Raw genomic sequence first — 12,256 nt, forward strand, 5'->3', positions numbered from 1 at the left:
ATAAACAATTCATTTTAGGGTTTTGGAACCAAAGGAAATGAAAACTACCTCTTGCAGATGGGTAATCCCAATGGTTTCTATATTTAAAGGAGAATGAATCCTGAATACCTTGTTTAACTCAATTGATTTTAACAAGTACTGTATATAACACTGGACCACGCTTTGAGATGCTCACCAGAAAATCTTACTGAAATTCCAATGCTTAAAGAAGTAGGTAAGAATGTCATAGAGCCAAACGATGAAACGATAACATAAGAAATATTGTTGACAAGTCCTTCCCTAAGTCACAACTTCTTTTACTGATATTTACATAAAATTCACATCTTCTGATCTAAAGGGGCAGGTGAGTCTGCTCAGGATAAATTGTCACTGTGGATAGAGAATAATAGGAAAGTAAAAGAAGGGTAGTGTAGAAATGAATGTTTTGCTAGGTGACCCCACATTTCAGTGCAAAAAGAAAATAAGAGCCAGAGGATTTTTTCTAGATCCTGTGAGCTCCTAAGCTAATTTGTGTCAGAGATTTGTGATTTTAAGGTCTTCAGGAAGGAGGAAGGATGTGTTTCAGGGATGTTATTTGCTCTTATGTATCATGACTGGGCCTTTTCTTCTCTGCCTTGATCTATCTTAGCTGGCTAGTGAAGGATGAAGTGGTGTTTGTTATTTCAGTCTGTTTTGCTTCTTCTCTCTTACAAATATAATACAAAATGTAAAATAATGTAAATGTAATGTACCAAAATCCCCCTTTGTTATCCATAACATAAAGATGTAATCCTCTAAAAATATGCAATAAAGTTTTATGACAAATATTCAAATTTTTAATATTCAACAAGTTGGTAAATATATTCTAAAAATCAAATCAATGGCAATATCTACCATATTGCAAAATTCTCCCCAATCTTCACAACCTTGCCAATGTCACAAAATTGATAAATCTTTCATACAAATAAACTGGTAGGACAGAAGGAGAACAGGCTCTCTGTTGCATCTGCCATCACTTTGACTAGGAAGTGTGATTCTGAGGTTGATAGGGTAAGAACTGATTCATCCTTCCAGTACCTTCTCCTTGAAACTAAATCCTTGGATAGTGGAATTATACGATAACATTAAACGTGATGTAATTCTTCTTATCAAGTGTCATTTCCTTATTATTTGCTTAATATTCCATGTAAGTAATTTATTCTAACCACCTAGCTTTAAAGAATGTTTAGTGGGAGAAAACATACCTTTGCTGGTCTGAACATGTTTATTATATAGGCATACCTTGGAGATATTGTGCATTTAGTTCCAGACCATCACAATGAAGTAAATACTCTAATAAGGCAAGTCAAACAATTTTTTTGGTTTCCTAGTGCATAATAGACTGTAGTATAGTCTATTAGGTATGCAATAGCACTATGTCTAAAAAAATATATATATATATATATATATATACACCCTAATTTAAAAACACTTTATTGCTAAAAAATGCTAACCATCATCTGTGCTTTCAGCCAGTGGTAATCTTTTTGCTGATGGAGAGTCTTACCTCATTGTTGGTAGTTAAAGACTGATCAAGGTGGTGGTTGCTGAAGACTGGGGTGGCAGTGGCATTTTCTTAATATTAGATAGCAATGAAGTTTGCTACATTGATTGACTCTTCCTTTCATAAATGATTTCTCTGTAACATGTGATCCTGTTTGATAGCATTTTACCCACAGCAGAAGTTCTTTCAAAATTATAGTCAGTCTTCTCAAACCCTGCCCCACATTTATCAACTAAGTTTATGAAACACTCTAAATCCTTTCATAACATTTCAACAATCTTCACTGTATCTTCACCAGGAGCAGATTCCATCTCAAAAAAAAATTTTTTTTTGTTCATCTATAAGAAACAACTCTTCATCTGTAAATGTTTTATCATGAGATTGCTGCAATTCAGTCACATTTTCAGACTCCACTTCTAATTCCAATTCTCATGCTCTTTACACCACATCTACAGTTACAGCCTTCACTGACATCTTGAATCCCTCAAAATCATCCATGATGGTTGGAATCCACTTCTTCCAAACTCCTGTTCATGTTGTTATTTTGATCTCTTCCCATGACTCATGAATGTTCTTGGTGGCATCTAAGTGAATTCTTTCCAGAAGATTTTCAATTAACTCTACCCAGACCCATCAGAGGAATCACTATGGCAGCTAAAAGCCTGGGATGTATTTCTTAAATAATAAAATTTGAAAGTTGAAATTGCTGCTTGATCCATGGGCTGCAGAATGGATGTTGTATTGTGTTGGTAGGCATGAAAACAATAATATTGTTTTGCATCTCCGTGAGAGCTTTTAGTGATCAACTGCACTGTCAGCGAGTTGTAATTTTTTGAAAGAAATCTTTTATCTGAGCAGTAGGCATAGAATATTCAATATTCAATACTCCCCAGTGGGCATAGAATATTCAATAAGCCATGTTGTGAACAGATGTCTGTCATCAAGGCTTTGTTGTTTCATTTAAGAGCATAGGCAGAGTAGATTTAGCATTATTCTTTTTTTTTTTAAGATTTTATTTATTTGACCAAGAGAGATCACAAGAAGGCAGAGAGGCAAGCAGAGAGAGAGAGAGAGAGAGAGGAGGAAGCAGGCTCCCCACAGACGGGAAAGCCCGATGCGGGACTCGATCCCAGGACCCTGAGATCATGACCTGAGCCCAAGGCAGAGGCTCAACCACTGAGCCACCCAGGTGCCCCTAGATTTAGCATTATTCTTAAAGGCCCCAGAATTTGCAGAATCATAAGTGAGGCTTGGTCTCAATTTAAAGTCACTAAGTTGCTTTAGCCCCAAAAAGGGAAGTCAAACTATCCCTTGAAGTTTTGAAGTCTTGAAACTAGTTATTGACTTATCTTCTCTAGCTATGAAAATCCTAGATGGCATCTTCTTTCAACAGAAGGCTGTTTCATCTGCATTGAAAATATGTGGTTTAGTGTCACCACCTTCATGAATTATCTGAGCTAGATCTTTTGGATAACTTTCTGAAGCTTCTACATCAGCATTTGTTGCTGCACTTTGCATTTTTACGGTATGGAGATGGTTTCTTTCCTTAAACCTCATGGCCCAACCTCTCCTAGCTTCCAGCTCTTCTTCTGCAGCTTCCTCACATCTCCCAGCCTTCATTAAATTGATGAGAGTTAAGGTCTTGCCTTGGATGATGCTCTGGCCTAAGGTAATGTGGCTGATTTGATTTTCTATCCAGACCACTAAAACTTTCTCTATATCAGCAATAAAGCTGTTTCACTTATTTATTCATGTATTCACTGGAGTAGCACTATACCATTTCCTTTAAGAACTTTTCCTTTGCACTCACAACTTGTCTTGTGCAAGAGGCTTTCAGCATACCAAAGCTTTTGACATGCCTTCCTCACTAAGCTTAATCATTTTCTAGCTTTTGATTTAAAGCAAAAGATGTGTGAATCTTCCTTTCACTTGAACTCTTAAAAGCCATTGTAGGATTATTAATTGGCCTAATTTCAATATTATTGTGTCTCAGGGACTAGGAGTTCCAAGAGAAGGAGAGAGAGATAGAGAAATAGTTAGTCAGTGGAGCAGTCAGAACACACACAACATTTATTGATTAAGCTTGTTGTCTTATATAGGTGCAGTTTGTGGCATTCCAAAATAATTATAGTAGTAACATCAAAGATCACTGCTCACATATCACCATAACAAATAGAATAATAGTGACATATTTTGAAATAATGCAAGAATTACCAAAAGGTGGCAGAGGCAGCAATTGAACAAATGCTATTGAAAAAATGGTGCTGCTGGACTTGCTTGATGAAGGGTTGCCACAGACTTTCAATCTCTAAAAAATGCAACACCTGCAAAGCACAACAAAGGAAAACAAGACATGCCTGTATTTCTGGGGGAAAAAATCTTCTGATACTTTCATATTTAAATAATTTACAGGGATGCCTGGGTGGCTCAGTTGGTTAAACATCTGCCTTAGGCTCAGGTCATGATCCCAAGGTCCAGGTCTTTGTTCCACAGAAAGCCTGCTTCTTCCTCTTCTTCCCTCCCATTTCTCCCTACTTCTCCTCTGACTGCCACTCCCCCCACTCTTGTGCTTGCTCTCTCTCTCTGACAAATAAATAAAGAAAATCTTTTTAAAAATAAATAAATAATGTAAAGAATCAAACCATTTTAAAGATACACAATGCACAAAGATATAAGCAACAAACCAATCAGTAAACATTCTTGCTGACACTCCAGCTGCCCTGAGAGCAGAGGGCATACTGAAGCAGGTACTGGGGCTTGAGTTCTCATGCCCACACAGAGACAAGAGATGAAGGTAAAAAATAAGAACTTTCATGAGAGAATCAGGACCCAGGTTCGATACAATACATCATCTAAAATGTCTAATTTTGAATAAAAACTGAATCATGACAAGAAACAGGAAAATGTGACCCATATACAGGGAAAAAAGCAACATAAACTGTGTCAGGACCGAGATGCCAAACTTAACAAAGATATCAAAGCATCCATTATAAATGTGTTCAGAGAACTGAAGGAGTTTAGAAGAGACAAAGGAAGGCATGATGACAATGTCTGATCCACCAAAGAATATCAATAAGGAAATGGAAATTATAAAAAAGAATCAAATAGAATTTCCAGAGTTGAAAAGTACAATAGCTAAAAAAAAGTCAGTGAACTTGAAAATAGAATTGATATAGATTATGTAATCTGAAGGGCAGAGAGGAAATATATTTTTAAAAAAGGACTTCAAAGTAATGTAAGCACCAACAAGTATACCAAGATACACACAAATAGGAGTCCCAGAAGAGAGAAAAAGAGGAGAAAAAAGACAAATAAATAAATAAAAAGTTCCAAAATTTTTTGAAAAACATTAATCTACACATCCAAGAAGCCCAACAAACTCTAAAAGGATAAATGGAAAGATATCACACCAAATATATCATAAAAAAATGCCATAAACCAACAACAAAGAGAAAATCTTAAAAGTGGTAAGAAAAAAAATCAAGCAACCAAGTAAATAATGCTATAACTGAATTTATATAGCTTAGAGATACTTATATACTGTGACAGTGAATACTATAATTTTTCCTAGGCTTTATATCCTTTAGATACTTTTAATTTTCAAAGTGAACCCTGAAATTCTAGCATTCAAATCCAAATCTAAGAATAAAAAGAATAACAACCACTAGAATCCAAGAACAGACAGATGAACTGAGTGAAATTCAGTATTTTTTTACTTGATCCTGGTTAATCACTTTCATGTAGAAATTTTAAAAAATCATTTAAGTCGGGGGTGTGGTGCCTGGGTGGGTAAGTCGGTTGAGCATCTGAATCTTGATTTCAGCTCATGTCATGATCCCAGGGTCCTGGGATCGAGCCCTGAGTTGTGCTCCACACTTAGTGTGGAGTCTGCTTAGGATTCTCTCCATCCCTCTTCCTCTGCCCCTCCCCCAGCTCACACACACCTGTACTCTCTCTCTTTCTAAAAACAAATAAATAAATCTTTTTCAAAATCATTTAACTTGGTTTTATTCATGAACTCATAAACTCCTCCATAAGTAATATGTAACTACTATTCCACTTGTGATATAAATCAAATCTATCAAATTGTTTAAATATGCCAAATAATGTAAAAAAAAAAAACTTATAACTGTTGAATCACTATATTATACACCTGAAACAAACATAACGCTGGAATTTAAATTAAATTAGACTGAATTGAAATTGCATAAAAGATTTTTAAAGTTGGGGCGCCTGGGTGGCTCAGTGGGTTAAGCCGCTGCCTTCGGCTCAGGTCATGATCTCAGGGTCCTGGGATCGAGTCCCACATCGGGCTCTCTGCTCAGCAAGAAGCCTGCTTCCCTCTCTCTCTCTCTCTGCCTGCCTCTCCGTCTACTTGTGATCTCTCTCTGTCAAATAAATAAATAAAATCTTTAAAAAAAAAAAAAGATTTTTAAAGTGATCTAAGGAAATATTTTTGTATATTGTTTATATTATTTCTAAGAGTATCTATTGGCAAAAAAAACCCTATCATCTATGGAAAGAAGGCAAAATTTGTTATTTGAAGATCAGATTTTAAGTTTTCACTGACATTTACTAGCAATATATATTGCTCACTTGAATCAAACTCTGTAAGTCTTCATATTTTTACCTATGAATTAAAAATATTTCCTTAATACCCAAGGAAATAAGTCACAACAAAATGTACTGTGAGATATGAAGCATTTATAAACTAGTTTTCATGCAGGCTGGGTATGGCTATTCTACTTCCCTAAACCATAAATTCTGTGAAGATAGATGTTATCAACTGTGTATAACACCGAATCTATGATACTTATTGATATATACTTGACAGGAACTGACACTTCTTGTGTAAATTGAAAGCACTGTAGAGTAATGTGTATTTGAAATACAAATACTGTTCTTCTCAAAGTTGTGCTCTCTTGAACTATAATTAAAGATGTATTTTCTTATTTAACAGATATGACAACAAAATGAAATGTTCAAAGCAGTGAGTGATGAATCATACAACACCAACAGGAAAAATAAACTGCTCTTGACTATTGAAAGTTACTTGTCCTGGTGAAATAAATTGTTTTACAAATTATATTTCTGTCTCAGGTTATTGATTTTGCCAATCCATTTTCTTCCTGGCTCATGTAGAAATACATATTCTTAATAAAATACTAATATCTGTAGTGTTATATTTTGTTATCCCATTTATATAAAAAGAGACATAGGTACAATCTATTAAAACAACATCTTCTTGGGTGCCTGACTACTCCATCAGTAGAGCATCTGACTCTTGATCTAGGGGTCATGAATTTGAGCCATATGTTGGGTAAAGAGATTACTTTAAAAGAAAAAAAAAGGAGTAAAATGCATCTTCTTTTATAGGAGAGTATATTATCTTATTGTTTTCAATGAGGTTATCTTTCATTGTAAAAATAAATGGAAACAAATTAACTAGAGAGCCTTTTAAATTTCTCTGCCCCCTTTCTCCATTTCCTTTTTTACTTACCCTTTTATTTTTAAGAGAGAAAGAAAGTGTGCACACAAGTTGGGGGGAGGGAGAGATAAAGAGAATCTCAAGCAGGCTTCACACCCAGTATGGAGCCAAACTCAGGGCTCCATTTCAGGATGCTGATACCATGACCTGAGGCAAAATCAAGAGTCAGCCACTCAACGGAATGAGCCACCCAGTGCCCCTACCCTACCTTTCTCCAACACCACCACTCAGCTCTTAAGAGAAAATCATTAACATTGTGTCGGCAAAAGTTTTTGTTTTTAAGAACTATGTTCAACAAGAGCTAAAGCAAAATAAATACATCAAATGAACAAATAATTAGCCAAATAATTACCATCTTTGTAAGTATTCCCTCCAATTCTGTAAGCAATGATGATCTTTGATAGATCAGGATTGACTCTAATCCTGTTGTCATTATCTATGTGACCACCAATTTTTTTTATGAATTTAGTAGGCTATGAGGATACACCAGGCATTCCATTAAGTGCTTTGAATACTTTATCTCATCTTTATACTATTTTACTGAGAAGAAAACTAAGACTCAGAGCACTCATTTGCCTAATATGGTACGGTAGGGAAGAAGTCTGAGACTAGAGGACAAAGACGGTTGGTCTTTAATAGTTGGTCAACTACTGTCAGGTATTGGAAGTTGAGTAACTTATTAAACACTTCTTGCCCAATTTCATCCTCTGTACAATAAGGACAATCAAAATATCTATCTCATTAAGTTATTATGCTTATTAAGTGAGATGAGTTTATGTGAACACATTCTCAGATTATTTGTCATATAACAAGTAAAGCTTAATAGTTAGACACAGGACCTCCCCCAAACATATCACTCATTTAACATAAATTTCTAAAGTTACAAATCATCTATAATAGCGATATCCTTCCCTCACCTATTATTAATTTACATTGTACTTGTTTGGAACCAAAAGCGAATCTGAATATGGTTAGAGTGATGATTTCTATTCTAATTTATAGAATTTACCAATCCTTTTTCTATGCATGAATAATTTGATCTTCAAAACATTGTTTATACAGTCTGGAAAGAGAAGAATTCTAATTACTTATTGTTTTATAAAACTAAGAGCACATTTTGAAATTACTTATTTTATTAAGACTTTCTTCTTCAGTAAAGAAGAAATTCATGAACCCTAAAAGATACAGAGTGCGGGACCAGAAACCAAAAGTTAAACTCAAAGCATATAATCCAGTGTGCTAAATAATACAACGGACACATCATTTGTACTATCATCCCAAGAAATATTTTAATTATGTCAATATAAACTAGCTCATTTAATCTGAACAATAACTTTGAGGCAAGTATCATTATTATTATTTCCAGTTAACAAATGAAAAAATTGAACATAAAAATATTAAGCAACTTCTTAGGGTCACACATCTAATGGGTGTCATCTACACAGATATAGCACCTCTGGGAAAGTTATTTACCCCATCAGGGCCTCTGTTCTCAATTGTGAATAAAAAGGTTGAAGATATCACAGAAGGTAGGATTTTTAAATCATCACTGCCATGAGTCACATCTCTTACCCAGTGTCATTTTTCATTGATAATTCAGTGGATAGGGGTGGCAGGGAAACAGATAAATATGGAAAGTTCTCGAATTCCTGAACTAGCTGTCTGGGTCTTTTCTTGATGTATAAGAATACACCCTGGCCCAGAGCTAATGCATGAGGTCTCTAAGTAAACCGAAAATGGCCTCATTGTATAATGAAAGCTCTTTTAATCATGAAACATCTCTATTTTATACTTCCTAACTACACAGTTCACACTGACATTTTCCAGTAAATCACAACTCATCAATCCATAAACAACCCAAACAGACCATGTATACCCTGCTAAAATCATTCTATAAATAGGAGTTTTATCTTTCCATCAAGAAATAGTTTCAGGAGGCATGTTTACAAGGTGATTTGATCAGGTCATTTTTCCCCAGGTGTCCTAGGTTAGAACTGGGTACCAATCACCTGTGATCTTTTTCCTGCATGCTGATCTAGATTATGTCCAAAATATCTTTCAAGTCTATCATTGTGATATTTCAAGGTCAGTTGTGTTATAACCCATATCCCTCTCAATTAACATTAAATTTCTCATTAACATCCAAAATAATTTAGTAGGCTAAGGAGATAAGAATAAGCAAAATATCACTGCTAGGATTTAGTCATTCAGTATGGAACTTAAAATGTTAAATATTTTTTAACAGAACATGAGTTTTTGCCATAGAATTACTCAATAGAACACTGTCAGGAAAAAAAAAAAATCCACATAATTCAATAAGCAATTTTTAAAGCTTCATCAAGGGCTTGGGTTTTCTTTTCTCCTCTTGCCTGTTATTGAGCAACCAGAGATTTAGTAATAGCTGTTGAGAATTCATCACTCATCATATTAAAGTCATAACACATTGTCTTCAAAAATGAATGCCAAGGCTGCCCTGGTGGCTCAGTGGGTTAAGCCTCTGCCTTCGGCTCAGGTCATGATCTCAGGGTTCTGAGATCAAGCCCTGCATCAGGCTCTCTGCTGGCCGGCGAGCCTGCTTCCCTCTCTCTCTCTACCTGCCTCTCTACCTACTTGTGATCTCTCTCTCTCTCTCTCTGTCAAATAAATAAATAAAATCTTTAAAAAAAAAAAAAGAATGCTAAGAATTACTTATATCTTTTAGGCTACCTTAAAGTTTTAGGACAAATACTGATAATAAGTATAAAATTGGTGATAAGCATAAAAACATCTACCCAAATAAAAGGGAAATATACCATCTAATATTACATGAAAGATTAAATAAGTAGAAACAATGCAATAATTAAGATAATAAAAACAAAATTAAAAAATTAGAAAATACTAAACTATGGAATGTCAAATACATCCTAGCATCAGAGTGTATGGGTGTGTATACACATCTTACTAATTACATATTCATACATATACATTAATATACAACCATATAAAGACATATTTCTCCAATTATGATTTGTTTTATAGTTTTCAATTTTTTAATTACATATGTGGATTTTCCTTTGTGATTTATTTTATTTACTCAGTTATAATTTCCCTCCTCATCTGATTTTGTCAGGAAAATCTTGTCTTTATTGTGTTATCATATCAGGGATTTTATTTTTATATTTAAGTCATCAATCCATCTTGATAAAAAAGATAATGAGATTAAATCCAAGGATAGTTAAAAATAGAAAACTCATCTACAACCGTACCATTTTCTGAAACAAGACAAGTTTTCCAGTTGGCTCATAAAGGACTGGAAAACATAAAATAGTCAAGGATCAAGGGAGCTACTTAAAATTTTCAAGCAATAATTCTTAAAATACTGTGAAACTCATGGCTGGCAAAGTATATAAGAAGCGAGGGACTGGTAGATGTCTAAACCGCTACAAACATTTAGAACAGCAAACTTACAATAGAAATCAGAAGCCATACAATTTTCCTCATCAATAACTCTACTTCCAAGAATCAATGCTAATAAATAATCTCAAATTCAGATGTTACATAGGAATTAAAATATTGTGCCATTAATTATAATAGTGAAAACCTGGAAGAAATTTAAATGTCCAACAGTGTGAAAATAGCCTTGTAAACTAGATATATATAAAGGAAGAAATTATATGGAGTTCAAAATAAATTTTCCTAAAAACATTAATTCCATGGTGGTGTTTAAGGTTTATTGAAAATCTGTGGTACAAAATTGTAAGACAGTATAATCTTTTTATATAAATGGTATAAATTTCCTAATTTACACTTAATATACACACATGCATACATAGAAAAATGCATAGAAGAAAATGCACTAGAATGAAAACAGTGATTCTCCTTGGGAGAAGAATTTGATATATGATTTTTATTTACCTTCTTTCAGTTTTCTATGTTATCCATGTTAACAGCTTTGTTATTTGAGTCTTTGATACAGCAACCAAATCCATATCCTAATTTACACATCATTTTTGAGACTGTGAATTTGTCTTCAATAAAATGAAAAAAGATCCTTGAAGAACATTTATAAAAACGCTGATGAATAATTATTTAGATTTCAGTATCTTAAAAGTATGACTTTCGAATTTCTGCTTGTTTTTCCAAAAGAAACTAAGTTTCCCATAAGAACTCTGAGTCCTTAGTAGCTTCCTGTCATGATTTAGAATTTACCATGCTGGGTTAGCTCACACTCAGACCAAAAATATCTCATAAACAGAAATGCCAAAAAGTGGGGTGCCTGGGTGACTCAGTGCGTTAAGCCTCTGCCTTTGGCTCAGGTCATGATCTCAGGGTCCTGGGATCAAGCCCTGCATCAGGCTCTCTGCTCAGCAAGGAGCCTGCTTTACCATTACCATCTCTCTCTCTGCCTGCCTCTGCCTACTTGTGATCATTAAAAAAAAAAAATGCCAAAAAGCCATCCTGTTCCTTTGATTGTACCATGTAGGATTACATATTAGCCATGATCTCCAAATATCTTCAATTTGATCAAATGACTCATAGATCTGATAGGTAATCAAATATGGGTTCCATTTTTTTCTCAACTCTCAGAGTATTCTAATATCTTTTAAATTTGTTCTATCAACAATATTACTATATGTAGATGTGAAATTTTTCAATTTGTTAAGTTTTGTGCTATCTATTTTATTTGGAGGAATATAATTGCTAATGGTATTCTTACCTATAAATTTTAACTCTCATTTATGTTTTTGTAAAACCTGTGTCTTTCTAGTGATGATGAGAAAGAACACGATGGGCTGTGGGGAAAGGTGAGCCAGCTTGAGGTGAGTACTGAGTGCCCTGTTCCTCCTTCATGTCACTGGATTGCATGCAAATTGCCCTGTGTCTCCAACTAAGGTGCATATGCTTACAGCTTCTCTCTGAGGCAACAGAGTATAGTACAAAGCATTTTGTTTAGACCCAAAGACTTGGTCAATGTCAGTATTACAAAGCGAGAAAGTTAATTTCTTGCTGTCCCAGACATCAACTAGTTGATATTCAGACTCCGATACCACTGCAGTGTCCCCCACATCCAACCTTGTAATACCCTCAGAGCCACTGCCCTGAGTACTGGGTACATTTGGGGTTATCTTTTTCAAATTCATCCCAATGGCTTTTCTGCTTCAGGTGGTTTTTCCAAGTTGCTGCTCCCTTTCAACTTGAAATTTGTTCTGATTGTCATGGTAATTATGCATTTTGCTTATCTTTTTTAATAAATATTCATTCTCTGT

At 34.6% G+C, this 12,256-nt stretch overlaps 1 pseudogene; it reads left to right on the plus strand.

The window, feature by feature from the left end:
- Positions 1–8,436: 8,436 nt before the first annotated feature.
- LOC125094058 (peptidyl-prolyl cis-trans isomerase A-like) overlaps positions 8,437–12,256 on the plus strand; it is a 34,569-nt pseudogene continuing 30,749 nt past the window's right edge.

The sequence above is a fragment of the Lutra lutra genome, chromosome 2 (genome assembly GCF_902655055.1).
Source record: "Lutra lutra chromosome 2, mLutLut1.2, whole genome shotgun sequence".
Lineage (NCBI taxonomy): Eukaryota > Metazoa > Chordata > Mammalia > Carnivora > Mustelidae > Lutra > Lutra lutra.